At 44.4% G+C, this 21,343-nt stretch overlaps 1 long non-coding RNA gene across 1 annotated transcript in view; it reads right to left on the reverse strand.

The window, feature by feature from the left end:
• Positions 1-2,668: 2,668 nt before the first annotated feature.
• LOC126491066 (uncharacterized) overlaps positions 2,669-21,343 on the reverse strand; it is a 48,208-nt gene continuing 29,533 nt past the window's right edge. The window contains exon 6 of the long non-coding RNA XR_007589311.1: positions 2,669-2,815. This is a non-coding gene — a long non-coding RNA (uncharacterized lncRNA). The remainder of the gene's footprint in view (positions 2,816-21,343) is intronic.

Consider the following 21,343-nt stretch of genomic DNA (forward strand, 5'->3'; position numbering starts at 1 on the left):
TACAATGGCAGTGAACTTTTTCTTAACTCAGACTCCCTGGAGATCCAAAATCTCTCCACCAATACCAAGAGGATGAGAAGAGGCCGGCAAAAGACCAAGTGAACTCACAATTCAAGTTAGAATAATCAGGACCTGGTGGACATGGTAGCAAGCAAGGAGTAGAGAGCTCAGAAAAATCCGCGGTGGGATGGTCTGGAAAGGCCAAGTATTCAGAGAGACGCTCTGCTGTGGTCTGAAAGTTTGCATGCTGCCCCCAGGACGTACGCTGACCTATCTACCTACAGTGCACTGCAGAGAGTCTGGATTCTCGTGACTGGGATTAGTACTCACGTAAAAGAGACTCCAGACAGCTACGATTTTCCTTTCACTATGAGTAGCCCCTGCAAGAAGATTCTGTCTGTGAAAAAGCAGGACCTCCTAAAACACCACATCTGCTTGGCACCTTGATCTTAGCCTTGTAATCGCCAGAACTATGAGAAGTGAATTTCTGTTGTTTGTAAGTCATGCAGTCAATAGAATCGCATTAGAGTAGCCCAAAGGGAGTGAGAGTGTGTGTGTGTGTGTGTGTGTGTGTGTGTGTGTGTACATGTTCTTAACGGGGTTAGTGCACATGCGCGCACTTCCCCAGCTGTGCTGCTTTTCCTGAAGACACCATCGTCGCTAGTGTCTGCCAGATGTGCTCCTGTTGTATTTACTTTTCCCACTGCCGTGACAATCCTAACAAAATCAACATAAAGGAAGAAAAGTTTATTTTGACTCACAGTCTAAGGCAGCAGTTCTCAACCTGCGGGTCAAATGACCTTTCCGCAGTGGTCAACTAAGACCGTTGGAAAACATAGATATTTACATACCTATCACAATTACAAAGTAGCAACAAAAATAACTTTATGGTTGGGGTCACCACAACCACAACACGAGGGACTGTACTAAAGGGTCACAACATGAGGAAGGTTGAGCAGCACAGATGTGAGGGCATGTAATCAACCCAATATGGCAGGAATTTAGCGCAGCTGGTCCCATTGCTCCCACAGTCAAGAAGCAAAAATAAAGGAATGCTAGCAGCCAACTGCTTTCTCCTTTATTTTTCCTTTTTATTTGGTCTTGGACTCTAGGCTGTGGGACAGTGCCACCCGGTTTCAGAGCTGGTCTCAATTCAGCCTCTCTGGAAATGTCCTCACAGATACGCCCTAAATTGTATCTCCTAGCTGATTCCAAACTTGGTTACCTTGACAGCACAAATGAACCCTCGCAGCCCCTATTATCCAGTCTGGCGGCAGATTTCTGCTAAGCTGCCACTGATTGTATGGCCAAGAGATTCTTTTGAGCCCTATGACGTCTGACCTCATCATCAGCCCTCCCATATGAAAAGCCTTCCTCTCCGCTTAGTTCAGGTCCACCCTTTTTTCTCCTACTGTCTTCTGGTCACAGTCGGGTCTCTGAATGGTTGCTGCTCTTCCGCAGCTTCTAGAAGTGCCTTGGAGCTCGATGCGTGGCCCCTTTCTTGATTCTCTCTACTAGACAAGCCCCGCTCCCCCTCTGACTTCATTTGGCCACTTCAGTGCTGATTCCTACACTTCCACTTCCATGCCAGTGTCTCAGTGATTCCCTCAAGCCCTACGTGCCAATGCCATGTCCTCTCCATCTCTTGAGTTCTCGCTTGGCTTCATCCCTACGGTCGTTAGCCTGCTCATGGCTACAATTACTTCTCATCTGGTTACTCCAATTATACTTGGCTCCCCCTACATGCTCTCTTGCTTCCAACCTATTCTTTCACCCATTGCGGCCTGAGTGATTTTTATAAAAGTTTCTGCATCTCATCATGTCACTCTCCTTTGGGGGACCACAAGACCTTGCTTGGTCTAGTCACTGTGTTCCCCTCCCTCGTTTGTACAACTCTAGCTCTTATTTTCTCTGCTCTAACAATACTAGATTCGCATTAATACCTTAAAATGCAATGTCTTTTCCCACCTGCAACCTTTGACCATGATCCTCATTCTGTCCAATATATTCTTTCTATCTTCAACCACAAAGTAGCTAATCTACACTCATCCTTAGAATCCCCACTCACCCTTGGAATCGCCTTCTAGTTCCTTCCATAGCACTATACATTCCTCCTCGCTGGCACATCGAGCCCTTCAAGGGAAGATAATTTGGAGTTAACGTCAGTCTTCCTCTCTGCCTATAAGTTCCATATTGGAAGAGCCCATGCCCGTTTACTCACCACTGGGTCTCCATGCCTGGGATTGCTTCCAGCTGATAGCAGGAATGTCTTTAAGGTGGCTACCTCTTCGAGCACGTCAACCAGTCATTATCCACCAGGGTTCACCAAGCCATGCCTATCGGGTTGAAGTCACTTTACTCTTCCTGTATTAGTTTCCGACAACTGCTGTACTACATTACCACAAACACTGTGGCTTAAAGCAAGACATTTATTGTCTCGTGGTTCAGAAGTCAGGAAACCTAAAATCAAAGTCCATGAGCAAGCGAAGGGCAAATGGTCAATTGGTACAAAGGGTCAGTTACATAGTGCGGCTATATTCTGCTGTTCTACTGCAGGGCACAGCGCGTATAGCTAAAAAATCATGCATTTTACATTTCAAACAAATTAAAGGGGCCAGGTATAGTGGTACATGCCTGTAATCCCAGCTGCTTGGGAGGCTGAGGCAAGAGGATCAGTTGAGTCCAGAAGTTCTAGGCTGCAGCGCATTCCGTTGATCAAGTGTCCCTATAGTGACCTCTCAGGAGTGGGAGACCGCCAGCTTTTCTAAAGAGGTTGTAAACCAGCCCAGGTCAGAAATGGAGCAGGTCAAAATAGCTAAAAGAGAAGATTTTGAATGTTTTAACTACAGAAAAAAATGTCAAATGTCTGATTTGATCATTTCATGATACATACATATATCAAAACATCATACTATACCTATAGTGCACACAATTGCTGTTAAGTAAAAGCAAAATAAACCTTAAAAATAGATCAAGGAATAGACAGGCTGGTATTCATTCTAGAAGCTCTGGGGTCTTGTGGGCCTCACAGATGTGAGTCTGTTCCACCTTGACTAAAGGTCAGAGAGTTTGAGCTTGTTCTTGCTCTCAGTTGTTGACAGCAGGTGTGGCTACAAACAAGTGATCCTGACCTAGGGTCTGGTTAATTAGTATTTTGAGTATACAGGTGGATCTGCTCCACCTGGACCAAAGGTCGAGAATTCAACTCTATTCCTTATACCACGTCAGTGACGTCTGTTGCCTCCCCACTTCCCTTTAGGAGTGAAGTATAATACGCATGTGGAAAACGAACGTGGGCAGTTCAGTAGTCACTGAATTTCCCTCCTGATGGCATTCTGTGTTTCTACCTATTCTTTCTCTCATATCTCTGGTCCTTTGGCTTAAAAATTCTAATCCTCATGTCCCTACCCCGGAATGTGTGGATTTCGTTGAGGCTGGACCCCAACAGGGACTGACTGGTTAGGGTTTCTACTGCTGTGATAAACACCACGACCAAAAGCAACCTGGGAAGGGAAGGGTTGATTTCATCTTACAATTCTCAGGTCACCCCGCCCCCCATCAGGGCAGGACCTCAAACAGGGCAGGAACCTGAAGGCAGGAACTGACGCAGAAGCCACGGAGGAGTGCTGCTTACTGACCTGTTCCCTTTGGCTTGCTCAGCCTGCTTTCTTATAGACCCCAGGACCACGTGCCCAAGGATGGTATCACCCACAGTGGGCTAGGCCCTTATGCATCACTACTCAATCTAGAAAGTGTCTCACAGGCTTGCCTGTAGGCCAATTTGATGGAGGCATTTTTCTCAGCTTAGATTGTCTCCTCTCAGATGGTTCTAGCTCGTGTCAAGTCAAAAACTGAACCAGCACAGGGAGAGTTCACCTTCATGACTGCAGTCTTCTTTTTGTTTGTTTTTGTTTCTACTTTAAAAACTTTATTTCTATATAATATGCATAAGAAATAGTCTCAGATAATAATAGAATGCAGTTGTGTTTAACTTATTCTACACAATTTCGGCCAGAAACTTGGTACATGGTTTGCAGTTTAAATAAGCAGGCTGATCTGGGTGATGGTGGCACAGAAGCAGGCAGATCTCTGTGAGTTTGAGGTCAGCCTGGTCTACAGAGTGAGTTCCAGGACAACTAGGGCTGTTACACGGAGAAATCTTGGCTCAAAATAAAGTCTGGTTTACCTGATTTACTTCTACCTATTATAAATGTATAAAAGTTCCTCCATCAAATGTTGCTAAAGAAGGCAGCAGAACCCAAAAACTGCAGGCTTCTTGACTTCCAGACCTGCATCCCTCCAGCAGCTACCCCCACTATCACCTTACTATCCCGTCTCCCTCTTTTAGGGGATTTCAATCCATTCGTGTAAACCAGGAAAAATCTTCCCATCTCAAGAACATCAACTTAATAATATCTGCAAGGTCTCTTATCATCTTTTGGGAGAGCGGGGGTTTGAGACAGGGTTTCTCTGTATAATAGCCCTGGCTTCTAAACTCTGTAGACCAGGCTGGCCTCGAACTCATGGAGACCAACCAGCTTCTGCCTCCCAAATGCTGGGATTAAAGGCATGTGCCACCACCACCCAGCTTCTAGCATCTTAAGAGAATACATTTACAGGTTTGTGGCATTAAAAGATGGATATCTGGAAGAACTGCTATGGTTTGAATGTCCCCCCAAACTCTACACTCCAGATCATGGGTTGGAAACTTAATTTTCAGTACAATGATACTGCAATGGGCTCCTGGGGGTTCTTTCCTCCAGTCTTGTAAATGGACTAATGATGTCATCATAAAAGGGGAAGTGGATGTCCTTTCTTCTGCTCTTCTTCCACATCAGTACCCTGTTCCTTCTATCATGTGAGGCTGTTGTAGCTTGCACAAAGACTCAGATGTTGAAGACATGGTTTCTAGGTTAATAAACCCAAATCATTGGCACCACCATAGACTCTGCCTTCATCAGTGGATCCATTGATAGACGAATTCTTTACTTGATAGCATTGCTGGGAGAGCATGGAAACCAGGAGGTGAGCCCTGGATGGAAGATACAGACCACTGGGGGAGTGTCTTAGGGACTAGATCTCATCTCAGGTAACTCATTCGGGCTCTCTGCTGCCTAAATGCCACACTGTGAGTAGCTGTCTCTGTGATGAGGTTTCAGCCTTGTCTCGGTGATGTAAAGACTTTCACTGGGAACCAGATGCCAGGGCTTTAATCTTGGACTTTTCAGTCTCCAGGAACTATATGGAATAAATTTCCATTCTTTTTACATATCCAGCTGCGGTGGTTTGAACAGGTATGACCCCCATAGACTCATGTGTTTGACTACTTGGTCCATAGGGAAGGCACTATTAGGAGGTGTGGTCTTGTTGGAGGACGTGTGTCACTGTGGGGGCAGACTTTGGGGTCTCACGTGTGCTCAAGCCAGTTCTTTCCCTGCTGCCTGTCTATCCAGATACAGAACTCTCAGCTTCTTCTCCAGCACCGTGTCTTCTATAGCTGCTGTTTATTTTACTCTTTTGGCTCTTTGGTGGCCCACCACCCAGCTCCCAAATAAATATACAGAGGCTTATTCTTTTTTTTTTTTTTTTTAATCAATGGCTGGCCTTAGCTTGGCTTGTTTCTAGCTAGCTTTTCTTAACTAATTATCCCATCTATCTTTTGCCTCTGGGCTTTTATCTTTCTCTACTCTATATAATCTTCTTTACTTCTTACTTCATGACTTGCTGTGTGACTGCCTGGCTGGCTGGCCCCTGGAGTCCTCCTCTCCTTCTTCTCGCACTCCTCCCTCTCTTCTCATTCTTCTTCTATTTATCCTCTCTGCCCACTAGCCCTGCCTGCCCTTCCTCCTGCCTAGCGACTGGCCGTTCAGCTCTTTATTAGTCCAATCCGTATCACAGCTTCACAGAGTTAAACAAATGCAACATAACAGAATGCAACACATCTTTATATCGTTGAACAAATGTTCCACAGCACAAACAAATGCAATCATCTTCAACTGATAGTCCACGACAGTTTGCTCGCATGCTGCCATGCTCCCTGCCATGATGGTAATGGACTATACCCCCCAATTAAGTGTTTTCCTTTAAAAGAGTTGCTGTGGTCATGGTGTCTCTTCACAGCAACAGAAACCCTAACCCAGCCCCACATATTTTATTACAACAACACAAAATAGATTAAGGTGGAGAAGGAACATTATTCAGTCTATGACATCCCCCATACTGCAGAGGATGAATTCTTTTCAGTTTTTTGGAATAAATTCTGAATTTAGCTACCATGTGCACTTCATATGCTTGGTGGTACTGATTTAAACTCTATCTCAGGCTCTCTTGCACATTGTTTCCATTAGTCCTTCCATAGAGATCCACATATACATATGTATGTATATATCAACCTACCACCTCTCAGCACTTGTTACACTGGGGACCACATTTCAGCATGAGTTTTGAAGCTGTGGAATATTTTGTGTGTGTGTGTGTACATATATATATATATTCCACAGTGGCCACATAAATACAGCCTTCAGTTATATTTAGAACATCCTTCCAGACTCCTGCCCTCTTGCCAAGGGAGTACTATAGATTTGCTGTGGCCTGTTGGCTTCAAAACTCATGCTGTTGGAGAAGTCGACCAATGGAATCGAATAGAAGACCCTGACTTTAACCCACAAACCTATGAGCACCTGATTTTCGATAAAGGAGCTAAAAGTATACAATGGAAAAAAGAGAGCATCTTCAACAAATTGTGCTGGCAAAACTGGATGTCAATCTGTAGAAGAATGAAAATAGACCCATATCTATCACCATGCACAAAACTCAAGTCCAAGTGGGTGAAAGACCTCAATATCAGTCCAAACACACTGAACCTGATTGAAGAGAAAGTGGGAAGTACTCTACAACACGTGGGCACAGGAGACCACTTCCTACGTATAACCCCAGCAGCACAGACAGTAAGGGCCTCATTGAATAAATGGGACCTCCTGAGACTGAGAAGCTTCTGTAAAGCAAAGGACACTGTTGCTAAGACAGAAAGGCAACCCACTGACTGGGAGAAGATCTTCACCAACCCCACAACTGACAAAGGTCTGATCTCCAAAATATATAAAGAACTCAAGAAACTAGACCGTAAAAGGCTAATCAACCCAATTATAAAATGGGGCACTGAGTTGAACAGAGATCTCTCAACAGAAGAAGTTCAAATGGCCAAAAGACACCTAAGGTCATGCTCAACTTCCTTAGCGATCAGGGAAATGCAAATCAAGACAACTTTAAGATACCATCTTACACCTGTCAGAATGGCGAAAATCAAAAACACCAATGATAGCCTTTGCTGGAGAGGTTGTGGAGAAAGGGGTACACTCATCCATTGCTGGTGGGAATGCAAACTTGTGCAACCACTCTGGAAAGCAGTGTGGAGGTTTCTCAGGAAATTTGGGATCAACCTACCCATGGACCCAGCAATACCACTCTTGGGAATATACCCAAGAGAGGCCTTATCACACAACAAAAGTATATGCTCTACTATGTTCATAGCAGCATTGTTTGTAATAGCCAGAACCTGGAAACAACCTAGATGCCCTTCAATTGAAGAATGGATGAAGAAAGTATGGAATATATACATATTAGAGTACTACTCAGCAGTAAAAAACAAGGACTTCTTGAAGTTTGCAGGCAAATGGATGGAAATAGAAAACACTATCCTGAGTGAGGTAAGCCAGACCCAAAAAGAGGAACATGGGATGTACTCACTCATATTTGGTTTCTAGCCATAAATAAAGGACATTGAGCCTATAATTCGGGTTCTTAGAGAAGCTAAATAAGAAGGAGAACCCAAAGAAAAACATATAGGCATCCTCCTGAATATTAACCTTCATCAGGCGATGAAAGGAGACAGAGACAGAGACCCACATTGGAGCACCGGACTGAAATCTCAAGGTCCAAATCAGGAGCAGAAGGAGAGAGAGCACAAGCAAGGAACTCAGGACCGCGAGGGGTGCACCCATACACTGAGACAAGGGGATGTTCTATCGGGAACTCACCAAGGCCAGCTGGCCTGGGTCTGAAAAAGCCCGGGTTAAAACCAGTCTTGCTGAACATAGTGGACAATGAGGACTACTGAGACCCCAAGAACAATGGCAATGGGTTTTTGATTCTACTGCACCTATTGGTTTTGTGGGAGCCTAGGCAGTTTGGATGCTCACCTTACTAGACCTGGATGGAGGTGGGTGGTCCTTGGACTTCCCACAGGGCAGGGAACCCTGATTGCTCTTTAGGCTGACGAAGGAGGGGGACTTGATTGGGGGAGGGGGAGGGAAAGGGGAGGTGGCGGTGGGGAAGAGACAGAAATCTTTAATTAATAAATAAATAAATAAATTCAAAAAAAAGAAAAAAAAAAACTCATGCTGTTGGCTTCAATACTACAGCCAGGGGCTGGGCTGATATCCACGGCTTCTGGTACCACTGAAGGCCAAGCAGATGCACAAGATCTGGTATGCCACCTGGGGCCATGTTATTATCTGAGGGACATCTTGCAGCTGGGGCCATGCTGACCTGAGAGGCCTGCACAGTCACCCGGGGCCATGCTGACATCTTGGCCTTTTGTTCCAAGTGGTTTTCTTCGTGAATGTTTGTTGTGTAATGTGTTGTTGGTCATATTCAGGGCTTCTGGCCTCCGGTACACCATCAACTCTGGACCCCTAGGAAACTCCCCGAACTTTCCACTGTCACCTCTAGTCATATGTGGCCATGGCTCTGCAGGACCAGTCCCTTCACACACTCCAGCAGGTCGTGGATGTTGAGGTGTGCCAGCTAAAAGTCCTGTATGTGTACCTGAGTGGCTGCTCAGTTGGGGCCACTAGGACCACTACCCTCAGATGAAGGGCAGAGTCAGCTCTCCCACACCCAGGGTGAGGGGTGGGGCTGTCTTTCCCAAGTATGGGAGGGCCAACTCTCCTATTAGGGGAGGGGCTAACTTTCCCACGCTAGGGTCATAGGAGTCCGTTATATCACGGCTGACAAGGAATGGGGTTAGCTCTCTGGTGAAGAGGGGATGACTTTCTACAGGCTAGTGAGTTCCAGGCCAGCTCAGCAAGGCCCCTATACTTCAACTCATAGTTCAACAATGGTTTACAGGGGCCCCTGTGGTTAACACGAACAACCTGAGCCATGGACATCTCATGTACCCTAGCTGTGGTGGGGCCATAGACCCAGGGTTGGCCCTCAGCAGCAGCCCGGGCTCGGCATGTCCCTGGCAGCTACATGTCCCTCAGACCCCAACATGGTCACAGGTAGCAACTGGAAATAAGGCATCTTTAAGGCCTTTGGTGGGAACTTAAGTCAAAGATGTCAGCTGTAGTAGGACTATGAACCCAGACATGGCTCTCGGCAAGAGACCAGGCCCAGATGCCACCAGGGCCCCGAGTGACTGTGCAGGCCTCTCAGGTCAGCATGGCCCCAGCTGCAAGATGTCCCTTGGATAATAACATGGCCCCAGGTGGCATACCAGATCTTGTGCATCTGCTTGGCCTTCAGTGGTACCAGAAGCCGTGGATATCAGCCCAGCCCCTGGCTGTAGTAGGACCAAGGACCAAAACATGGGCCCTAGCTGTAGCCTGAACCCAGACACCACCATGGCCCTGGGCGGCAGTGCTGTCCACCCCAATCTGTATGGCCTCAGTGGCAGGATGACCCTAGGGCACCAATATGGTCTCCAGTGTTGGCCCGTATCCCGGACATCTACATGGCCTTCAGGGGTAACAGGAGTCACTGACATTGACATAGACCCTGGCTGTGGTAGGACCACAGACCCGGACATGGTAACTAGCAGTAGCTTGGGCCTAGGCGACACTCTGGCCACAGGTGGCATTACAATCCACTCAGATTGGCATGGCCCTCACCATGGAACATCCCTTGGTCACCAACATGGCCACAGGTGGCATCCATGTGACCTTTGGTGGCAACATTGGCCATGGATATCAACACAAACCCTAACTGCAGAAGGACCACAGACCTAGGCGTGGTCCTTAGCAGCAGCCTGGGTCCAGATGGCACCTTGGCTCCAGTTAGCAGCAAAGGCTACGCTGATGGATATCACTCTGGCTATAGGGCAGCCCTTGGACACCAAAATGTCCCCAGGTGGGGGCACATACCCTGAGCATCCACTCAATCCTCAGTGGTAACAGGCACCCTTGGACATCAACACAGACTCTGGCTGCAGAAGCGCCATGGATGTAGACATGGCCCCCCGACCACAGCTCAAGCCCAGAGGGCTCCATGGCCCCAGGTGGCAACCCAGGCCATTCAGATTAGTATGGCCCCTGCTGTGCCATGGCCCTTGGGCGCCAGCCCACATGTGGTAGCCCAACCCCTGGGCATCTTCACAGCCTTCAGTGGTAACAGGAGCCATGGACATCAACACAGACCACGGTCACAGGCCCCCAGACACAGACACAGTCCCCGGCAGCAGTCCAGGACCAGACACCACAAAGGCCCCAGATGCAATTGGGCCTCCCACATCAGTCTGTTCCTCATCACCTTATTGTCTGCAGATTTATGTTGTAGAAATTTTTTAAGGTGCGCTACATTTGTTTATGTTCTGGAACATTTGTTTAACAGTGTGTGGCTTTTGTTTGGGCTGCATTTGTTTAATTTTGTGAGGCTGGGATTCTTTGCCTGTCTAAAGCACCCGAGGGTCTAAGAAAGTGATGATCGGCCAATAGCGAGGTGGGAGAAAGGATAGAGAGGCTGGCAGGTGGAGAGTGTAAGGAGTAAGGGAAATCTGGAAGGAGGAAAAGAGAAGCAAGAGAACAAGGAGAGGAGGATGCTAGGGGTCAGCTGGCCAGCCACGGAGTAAGAGTGACAGTAAGAGATACAGAAGTAAGGAAAGGAAAAAGCCCAGAGGCAAAAGGTAACAGGATAATTTAAGGAAAGCCGGCTAAAAATAAGCCAAACTAAGGCCAGGCATTTATAAGTAATAACAAGCCTCCGTGTGTGATTTATTTGGGAGTTGGGTGGCAGGCCCCCCAAAAGACCTAAAGAGTGAGGAGTATTAAGAGTAAAAGACAAGCAACAACAAATTTGCCTCTCTGCACAGAACATGATCTGCTCTGCCTCTCTTTCTCCCTCCCGTAGCCCTTCATACATTTGCTCACCATAATGGCGCCTGAATGCCAGGTGCCACAAGGCCCCAATGCTGGCCCTTAGCTTCTTCCTAACCACCCAGGACAAACTACTCCAGGCGGCTTGTGAGTCCCTATCTGCCGCTTGGCCCTCTGGCTGGCTTGATTCTTACGGGAGTGAGTTCTCATCTTGGAAGAGCTATATTTATGACCTAGACTGTGAGCTCTTATGGACCAAGGCTATCCTCCATGTTTTGCTTCTTCTGCAGGTGCACATGCCCACTTGTTCTTCCACCTTCCATAGTCTTCGGACAGCACGCCAGATGTGGAACAGATGCCAGCACCATGTTCTCGGACTTCCCAGCCTCCAGAACCGTAGGCGGATGAGACTTCCATTCTTCCTCACTTACCTAGACTTGGGGATCTGGTCATAGCAACAGAAAATGCACTGTGACAGAAAAGTCACAGGAAGGGACTGAGACCCAGTCGAGCAGCTGAAGTGGCCTCCCTGTGCACCTGTGGAGCCCCAAGTCTCCTGTCAGAGCTGCCACTCTCTGGAGGAGCTGCTAGGGGAGTGGTCACAGAGTGTCTTAGGCTGGAGAGTTTTTATCTAGAAACTGTAGTTGAACCATTTTAGAGGATGCATTTATAATTTGTTGGGCAATGTCCAGAAAGCGGTCCTACCTCTTTAGCCAAAGGGAGTTCACTGTGAGAATAATTTGCATTTGAAAAACTTCATTTCATGCACCTGACTATTAAAGCACTCTGATCCCCAAAGTGCTACCTATGGGCCACAATGCACATCCACCTAAATTAGCATGATGGGGAGAGTCAGCCCTAGAAACCCTAGGAACGCTCTCATTTCGTGTTACAATAGCCATTATGAGCATCCCTGACAGCCATCACTTCTGATAGCACTGAATAGAGTAACTGGGAACGACTCTTGTTTCCAACAGACACAACCTAGATATCTGTGAAGACAGCGACAAATGTGGCCTTCACTGCCTATGTGCTGCCTTCAGTAACCAACTCTCAATTCTTTAACCTTTGCTCTCCCCCAGGAGGCTGTCAATTGACGGGTATTCTGGGCTTCGTCTACCTGGTGAATATTTACCCACAGAAAATTCATAAGGGGAAAACAAAAAACTGAACCACTTTCTACACCCTTCCCAGCTCTGATTATTAAAGTAAAAACTTTACACTCAAGGAAAACTCTAGGTACATTATTTTGAGTCCTCTAATACAGAGGGAGGGGCGCACCTATAATTATAATCTACTTTTGGCATCTTAGACCTTGGAAGGAGATCAGCTGGTCTGCCTTCGCACTTCGTACACGATGAAGTAGAAGCCTATGCCGCTGCGTGCACAAGGGATTTCCTGTCAGCCTAGGCGGATCAGAGACAGTATTAATCAAGGGTCTGCCTAGTAGCAGGAGGGGAGGGAAGGGGAACTGTGGTTGGTATGCAAGCTGAAGAAAAACTTATAAATAAAAAATTTTTAAAAAGAGTCAGCCTATTCAGCCAGTAACAATTATACATGTTACTCTCTAACCAGTAACAATGAACATGTTTGCACAGAAAAAAATTATTCTTCACTGTTTTAAGGTTCCATGACTATTTGGCTTGAGTTAACTAAAGTTCATTTGAAACCCTCCATGAAAGAAAAGTTTGTCAAACGCTGTTGTAAAAAGAAACTTTAGGCTCAAGGACCACATGATTGAATTACAAAAATAATAATAATAATAATAATAAAACAAGGAGCTAGAAAGTTGGTTTGGTGGTTAAGAGCTCTTCCATGGAAGCCAGGCTTGATCCCCAGCACCCACAGAGGCCCCATAATTCCACTCCCAGGGATTCTGCCCCCTTCTAGCCCCTGTGGGCACTGCACAGACAACGTACCAGGAGTCTCCTGTTCCTGCCATAGTAGACCGTGTCCCTTGCTCTGCCAATCAAAAGAAAGCTTTTTTGCCTTGGGTTGCGCTTGTCAGGAATTTTGCCACAAATAACACAGAGATAAATAATTGGTACAATTTCTCCATGTTTTAAATCTGTTCCAAAAGGAAAATGTTTAAAGGTCATTTGCCTTTAAATGCAACCATTCTGATTCTTTTTTTGTGGTGGGACCTTGCTATGTAGCCTAGGGAGGCCTGTGATTCCCTATGCAGCCCACACTCACCGCAAACACTCAGCAATCATCCTGCCTCGCCCTCATGGAGACTAAGATTATAGGACTGCTCTACCACAGCTGGCATTCTTCTTCTGATTTTGAAATAAACTCTTAAAACAGATATTATCAAGGCTAATCTAGAACCATCTTGCTAATTACTTGATCCTCATTATATACTTTCAGTTAAATTTGTTATTTAAAAAATAACCTCAGACTTTTCATTGTTCTGAACTGCTCATGCCTTCTAGCAACTCAGAGTTAACTGGAGGGCTTCCAGAATAGTCAGTAATCGTGTGATGAGGGGTGACTGCCAGAGCCCTCCGCAGCCTCTCATGAATCTTGGGGATTTTTGCTTTGATTAATGAGAAAGGCAAGCGGTTTAGAACTTTGTTTCCACAAACAAGAACTCATGTTGGAGTTTTTGTTTTATGTAGTGTGTGTGTGTGTGTGTGTGTGTGTGTGTGTGTGTGTCCATCTGTCTGTCTGTCTATGATGTTTGTGTGGAAACTTTTCAGGAGTCGTTTATCTCCTGCTTGTTTGGGAGGGAGGCTCTCATTTCTGAAGCTGTCTAGTATAGGCTTGCTGCTCTGCAAGCTTCTAGGCCATTCTCCTATCTCTGCCTCTCATCTTGAAACTGTTGCTAATTCCATGTTGACTGAGGGCCTCCGGCTTGCAGCTGTGAGGGGTAAAAGGCCACCAGGGAAGGATAGAAGAGATGGGAACAAACACCAGCTACTCCGCAGTCCTGCCAAAGGTCAGCCTTGCTGCACGTTTATTACAGGCTTTCTCACTGATGACACATTTTTTTCTGTTTGACTGTGTTGACAACATGATCTGCAGGTTTATGTTTGAATCCAGCCTAAACTATATATTTATTTCTTGTTCCTGTGTGCCTCTGGCTAACTGCTTATTTTCCTACTGAGGTGTTTAGCGCCAGTGTGTTGTATAGCATAAGACTAAGTGGGTGTGCTCGTTAATGCTTGCTTCCAAGTTCCTCCAGGGAAAATTCTAAACTCAAAGCAACATGGATGCACTTCATTGTGAAGTTCCCTTCGAGATTTGATTCACTGGCCTTTTGAATTATGTTCTTTTCTAAGAGGGCATAAAATATTCCAGATAACAAACAACCAAGCTGTCAGCATTGTTATCAAGAAAATGGATGAAATTGTTATTGTAGACCACAGATGGTTAAGACTAAGGCAGGGCTGAACAATTGTGGTTTTTTTTTTTTTTTTTTTTTTTTTTTTTTGGTTTTTCGAGACAGGGTTTCTCTGTAGCTTTGGTGCCTGTCCCAGAACTAGCTCTTGGAAACCAGGCTGGCCTCCAACTCACAGAGATCTGCCTGCTTCTGCCTCCCGAGTGCTAGGATTAATGGCGTGCGCCACCAACCGTTTTAGTCTTGAAGCCACGTGAACATGCTGATCACTCTCGTGACACATAGTAGGCAGACAGGCTAAGTGCTTTGGGACAGGAAAAGGTATTATCATATGCTAAGGATTAGTGATTTAGAACAGCAATCTCAGACCCGACAATCTCCTTACAATGCAGTTAGTAGCCTCCTCTACTAGGCTGAAATGAAAGGTACAGGTGATACCATATACCTCTGCACATAGTTGCAATAAATGGTATAATGCTTAGCTGAAAGGAGGAATAAAAGAAATGTCTAATAAAATCACATGCCTTTCACAGTGCAAACCTGCGGGCGTGGCAACCCCAGAAAACATAATAAAGTATTCAGATGTTGTTAAGTCACGGCTAAAGATGCAGACTGATGTAGGAGGCCCACCGTGGCAAACCTGGTAACAAAAACACTACTGCCCGTGTTACTGAGATTTCTTGACATGCTGAGCAACTCTTGAAAACCCTAACCCAGGAAGTCCAAAGCATCCTTCAGTTTATATGCTGCCTGTGTTGGTAGAATACTGGTGCTTCCTTTCACCTGTATGAAGGTTTAGTAGGATAGTTAGAGGTCATTCAGAACACAGGGCGAGGTCCAGTTCGAGACCTCACACTTTAAATGCCAAAATCTTTCCATTCTAAAATTCTCTCAACCGTGATTGGCATCGCCTCTCATTTTGAATCTATGATTTAAAGTTAGAAAAGAGATTGCAGACGGATGGGGTGACCAGGTCTATAAGTCCAGCATTTGGGAGATAGAAGCCAGCCTGGGCTACATAGTAAGTCCTTGTCTCTCATTTGGGGATACATAAAGTCGTGTGCAGACGACGTGAATGTAGAAGTGCAAACGCGTGGGGGAACAAAAGAATAATGGAGGAGAAAAAGGAAAAAGGGGGGAAGATAGCAGGGCGTGGGAGGGGAGGTGCTCAAAATAAATTACTTGCATGAAAATGGCCCTATGTAACCCAGCGATGAAAGCAAAAATTGAAAGGATTTTTGCCTTGTTTTTTTTTTTTTTTTTTTTTTTTTTTTTTTTTTTTTTTGAGATAGGGTCTCTCTGTAGCTCTGGCTCTCTTGGAACTCACTCTAGAACAGGATGGCCTCGAACTCAGAAATCTGCCTGCTTCCACCCGCTTCTGCTGGGATTAAAGGTGTGTGCCACCACCACCTGGCTGCAGCAATTTTTTAAAGATTTATTTTATTTTTAACTATGTGTAGGTGGGGGAAGCATGTCCACATGAATGAGAGGTGGCAGAGGTCAGAGGGTTCAGATCTCCGTGGAGCAGGAATTATGGGAAGTTATTAAGCCTTCTTGATGCATGCTGGGAACAGAACTCCAGGCCTCTCGAAGTACTGTGAGCTATCATTCCAACACTGTAGTACAGATAATTTTTATAAAATCTTAAAACATATTATTGATAAAAATTCCCCATTTGTGACTCACATCCCTTTGCATTGTAAGCTTTTCATTTTCTACCTACGGGTGTTTTGCCTGCATGCACATCTGTGCACCATGTGACTGCCTGATGCCTGCAGAGGCCAAAAGAGCTGCCACGTGAGTGCTAGGCCTTGAACCTGGGTCCTCTGCCAGAGCAACAAGTGCACTTAACCATTGAGCCATCTTTCCAAAACCATTCTTTACATTTAAGAGAATCTTTGATGCTATTGTCACACAAAGAAGGAATTCCCCACTATCCAATTCAGTAAAATCATGTGGACAATAAACAAAATTATGTAACACTTTTTCATGATAGAATTCTTAATATTTTGAGCATTAAGAGTTTAGATTGAAAAAAGGAGAGAACAAAACCCTGTCTGTTTCATTAAGAAAAGTAATTTAATGAAAGAAGGTGTCACACAGGGATAGATGCTGTCACTATAGGTTTGTTTCAAATTTGCACCTACTCTATTTAGTTATACTGTTCAAACATGTTTAATGATCGGGAACTTTTTTGTTGTAATGTGCGTTATGGTTAAGGGACCTGGAGCTTGCACACGCTAGGCAATTGCTCTATGACTGAACTACCTTTCTCCTATTGCTGTAACGTTGCATCCTTAGCTCCTCACACTGCACAGGGCAAGCATCAATATGTATGCTGATCAATTATGTGTGTGTGTATATATACACATATAGTATATCTCTCTCTTCCACAAATAAACATGCAGGCAAAACAGTCATACATATAATAAAATAAGTAACTCTAAAATATTTTTAAAAGATCATGATATCTAGTTGGGCATAGTGGTATATACCTGTAATCCCAACACTCAGCAGGCTGAAGCAGGCAGATTTCAAGTCTCGACTATATACTGAGACTTTGCCTCAAAAGCAAAAAGATAATGATGTCTAACAGGAGTGAATATAGATGACAGTGAAAATATAAACCTTTATACATTAGAAAATAAAATAAAATTACATGTTTATACATTGATTTATACTGGAATGAACTCTGGTATTTCATTTCTTTAAAGTGCATGTAACTGCATTCCTTCCTTATATCATAAACTTTATTTATTTATTTATGGGTTTTTTTTTTGAGACAGGGTTTCTCTGTGTAACTATGGAGACTGTCCTGGAACTCACTCTGTAGACAAGACTGGCCTAGAACTCACTTAAATTCACCTGCTTCTGCCTCCCAAGTGCTGGGATTAAAGGCGTGTGCCACCACTGTCCAGCCATAAACTTCAAATATTAACAAGGTTTTGTAGGCTGTATAACTATCAATATTGCACGTCAGTGCAATAGTTCTGTATCAGGTCTTTGGTAATACAAGCTAAAATGACAGTAGTAGAATAGTATTTAAAGTGGAGGGTTACAGGTGACATCTCATTTAAATATGAAGTTTAACAATAAATAGCAATATGAGTATAGTACAATTTAAGAAAGCAAAGTACAGCCAAGCACATAACTATAATCCCATCACTTGTGAGGCTGAGGCAGGAGAATTTTCATAAGTTTGAGGACAGCCTGGGCTACATACTACATACCAGGCCTGCCAGGTTACATAGCAAGATACTGTCTCAAAAGAAAACATGGGGGGAAATGAGGGAAGAGGGACAGGAAGAGCTAGAGAGAAGAAGGAAGGAAGAAAATTACAGCTGGTCATGGTGTACCCCTGTAATTCCAGTACTCAGGAGGATGGGACAGGGAGATCACAGATCTGAGGCCACCCTGATCTGTAGGCACGTATCATAAAAGATCACCAGCGTCCAAATTATAATCTCTCCTAGTATGTTTAAACTACCTCCCTACTGATACTTAACTTATCAGAAAATACATTTACCAAACAAAAGCCTACTGGGTGTTGGGGGCGTTGATGAGAAACATCTCCACACTCTTGGGCATTTGAGCACTTGGTTCTCAGTTGGTAGCCCTGTCTGGGGGGAGGAGCACAGACTTGCTCGAGGAAGGGGGCAGGCTTTGAGGTCAAAAGCCTCATACCATCTCCACCTCCTTTTCTCTGCTCTGTGCTCGCAGTTCAGTGTGTGAGCTCTCCGCTGCCTGCTCTGACCACCTGCAGTAGTCGCCTGCAGTCATGCTTCCAGACCATGATAGACCTTAGCCCTCTGGAACTGCAAGCCCAAACAAACACTTCCTCCTATAAGTTGCCTTGGTCATGCTGTTCTATCTTAGCAACAGAAAAGTGATGAAGACGCTTGCCATGACCCGAGTATGATGCCAGTACCAGAGCAAATATCTAATATGATAAATTCAAAGATCTGGGAAAGGTCCTTAAGATCCAGAAGGATTCTCAAAACTCAAATACACTTTGTATCAAATGCCTTGGGTGTATGGAAGGGTCTAGTGGGCATGTCCAATGTTTTTGCTAACATGATTGTTGAAATAAGAGCAGCGGGGCTGCGTTCCAGCCACCCCGGCTCAAGCATGGCTAGCTTATGCCCCGAAATAATTACATGGAAACTGTATTCATTTAAACATTGCCTGGCCCATTAGTTCCAGCCTCTTATTGGCTAGCTCTTACATATTGATCTAACCCATTTCTAATATTCTGTGTAACACCACAAGGTGGCTTACCAGGGAAGATCTTAACCTGCGGCTGTGTCGGGTGGAGAATCATGGCGACTCTTCAACTCGGCTTCTTTCTCCCAGCATTCTGTTCTGTTTACTCTGCCTATCTAAATTCTACCCTATCAGAGGCCAAGCAGTTTCTTTATTACTTAACCAATGAAACAACAGATAGAAAGATGACCATCATTTCCCCTTTTTCTCGGCCAGGTACCAGGAACATAGCCCGCTGCTCCTATTACAACAGAGTGGCACCCGACGTGATGGACTAAATCCACTTAAAAACCTGAGAGGGCTTAAAAAGGAGAGAGAGAGAATTTAAGACAGCTTTTTGCTTGCCGCAAAGAAATTGTCCTGACTCGGCAGCAGGGAAAAACTGGCTGTTTTAAAATGCCGGCTTTCTGGGCTGTGCCGCCATTGCGATCTCTGTCTGGCTCCTGCGGGAGACAGAGCTTTTGAATGGAGCATTTGGAGTAAAGTGCTAAGGCTTGCTTGATGGCAATGTGGACTGCTGTGTGCCTGGAACTGTGTGTGGCTCAGGGGCACCAAATGGCTCTGAGGCAGGAGCGGCTCAACTCCGCCATGCTGAACTGTGCTGGTCTCAGGCAGGAACTATCATAATTACCATAATAACAGCACAGTTAAGGTTGAGACTGGGCAGGACACAGGCGGTACCGTATTACCTGTACATGGTGCAACTTATGTTTTTAAGAACTGCTTAACATTTTAAGAAATGCTCCTGGATAGTAAAAAATTACAGATTCACAATAAACAGATTCAGACATAACAGACCTCAATGGATCACAGTGTTGGATGAATGTACATAGTCTTGAGAGAGAGAATAAAAAGAATATAGAGAATAAAGTTAGTGGTTTAAAAAAAAAGGTAAAGCCTTTAAAGAGACAGAGTACAGATAGTTATAGATGAAAAGAAATTAAGAAAAATAAGCTATGTAAAAATGGAAAATTCAAAGAGAGTCTGGATTATGTACATTGTGTTTTCTTTAAAAAATTTTGACTGTAAAGGAGCTAAGTACAGAGAGACATTTCATTATATGGGCTTCCAAGCAGAACTAGAATGGATATCATAAGGGTATTATGACTTCAGAATTTGGGTCTAAGGATATGGTGCTTTGGAGAGAGTCTTCTTTTGTTTTCACAGAAGATGAGACCCTGTGGATTTCTTCTATCCCAATTTGGTATGATAGACCACGCCCTCCTGAAAGATTGCTGTGAACACCTTCAGAAAATTACTTCACTCAACTGCCAATTGAGATGACCCTGGCACACAGGGTATACCATAAAAGACCTAAATAACAGTGTTCCCATTCAGCAGGAGCAGTTTGGAGAGAAAACACTGCGCCCATGTTCCTAAATATTGTTTATAAATGTTCTTTTACATTTAAAGGGGGATATGATATAGATATGAATAATTTGCATTGGTATGGATTTTAAGATCAATTTTGATATATATATATGTATTTCTGATCTTGATTAAGGTATTGTGATTATGTAGTTCATTTAAAAATGTAATGTATATTTAGGAAATATAGGTTGTTGATGGATAATCATCAATAATAGTCAAGCTTGTAGTCATGTTAGTTAGATTTTCTAGATATATAGAGATATATTTCAGTTAGATAGACATTCTTCATATCTTTCAAAGACTGCAGAATAAGGCATTTAATGTTTTAATAACTTAGGGCTTTTCATGACAATGAGACACGTCTGCTCCTGGCAGTACCAATCTACTTCGAGAGGAAGATGGGCATAGAAGAGGCTCCTTATGGAGTTTGATAGCCATTTGGGCAAGAAACTGTTCTTGCCTGGACTGATGCATAAACTGGACACAAAGAACCTGCAGAGAGGACTGCTAAACTTGCCTAAAGATGAGATGGTCTTTCGGAGTTCCTGCTTCATAAAAGAATTCGCGAGACATTCTGCAGGACACAGCAGATAATGACTGAACTGTCTTTGAAATTTCCTGCTTCATGGAAATGTCTGCTGGATACTATGGGCCTGAAGGCCGAAGATGGATGCCCCAACGGCACAGAGGACCTTTGGGTGACTGTACAGGCAGCAAGATGTCTCTGTCATTTCTAGAATTCGTATTGGAAAGGAAGAAGTTAAGCTTTCGTTATTTGCAGCTGATATGATAGTATACATAAGCGAGCCCAAAAACTCTACCAAAGAACTCCTACAGCTGATAAACACCTTTAATAATGTGGCAGGATACAAGATCAACTCCAAAAAATCAGTTGCCTTCCTATACACTAAGGATAAAGAAACAGAGAGGGAAATCAGAGAAACATCACCTTTCACGATAGCCACAAACAGCATAAAATATCTTGGGGTAACCCTGACCAAGGAAGTGAAAGATCTATTTGACAAGAACTTTAAGTCTCTGAAGAAAGAAATAGAAGAGGACACCAGAAAATGGAAGGATCTCCCTTGCTCTTGGATTGGGAAGATCAACATAGTAAAAATGGCAATTCTACCAAAAGCAATCTATAGATTCAATGCAATCCCCATCAAAATCCCATCAAAATTCTTCACAGATCTGGAGAAGACAATAATCAACTTTATATGGAAAATCAAAAAACCCAGGATAGCCAAAACAATCTTATACAATAAAGGAA

Source organism: Alexandromys fortis, unplaced genomic scaffold (assembly GCF_014885135.2).
Source record: "Alexandromys fortis isolate MF-2015 unplaced genomic scaffold, M_Fortis_MF-2015_v1.1 scaffold_256, whole genome shotgun sequence".
NCBI classification, from domain to species: domain Eukaryota; kingdom Metazoa; phylum Chordata; class Mammalia; order Rodentia; family Cricetidae; genus Alexandromys; species Alexandromys fortis.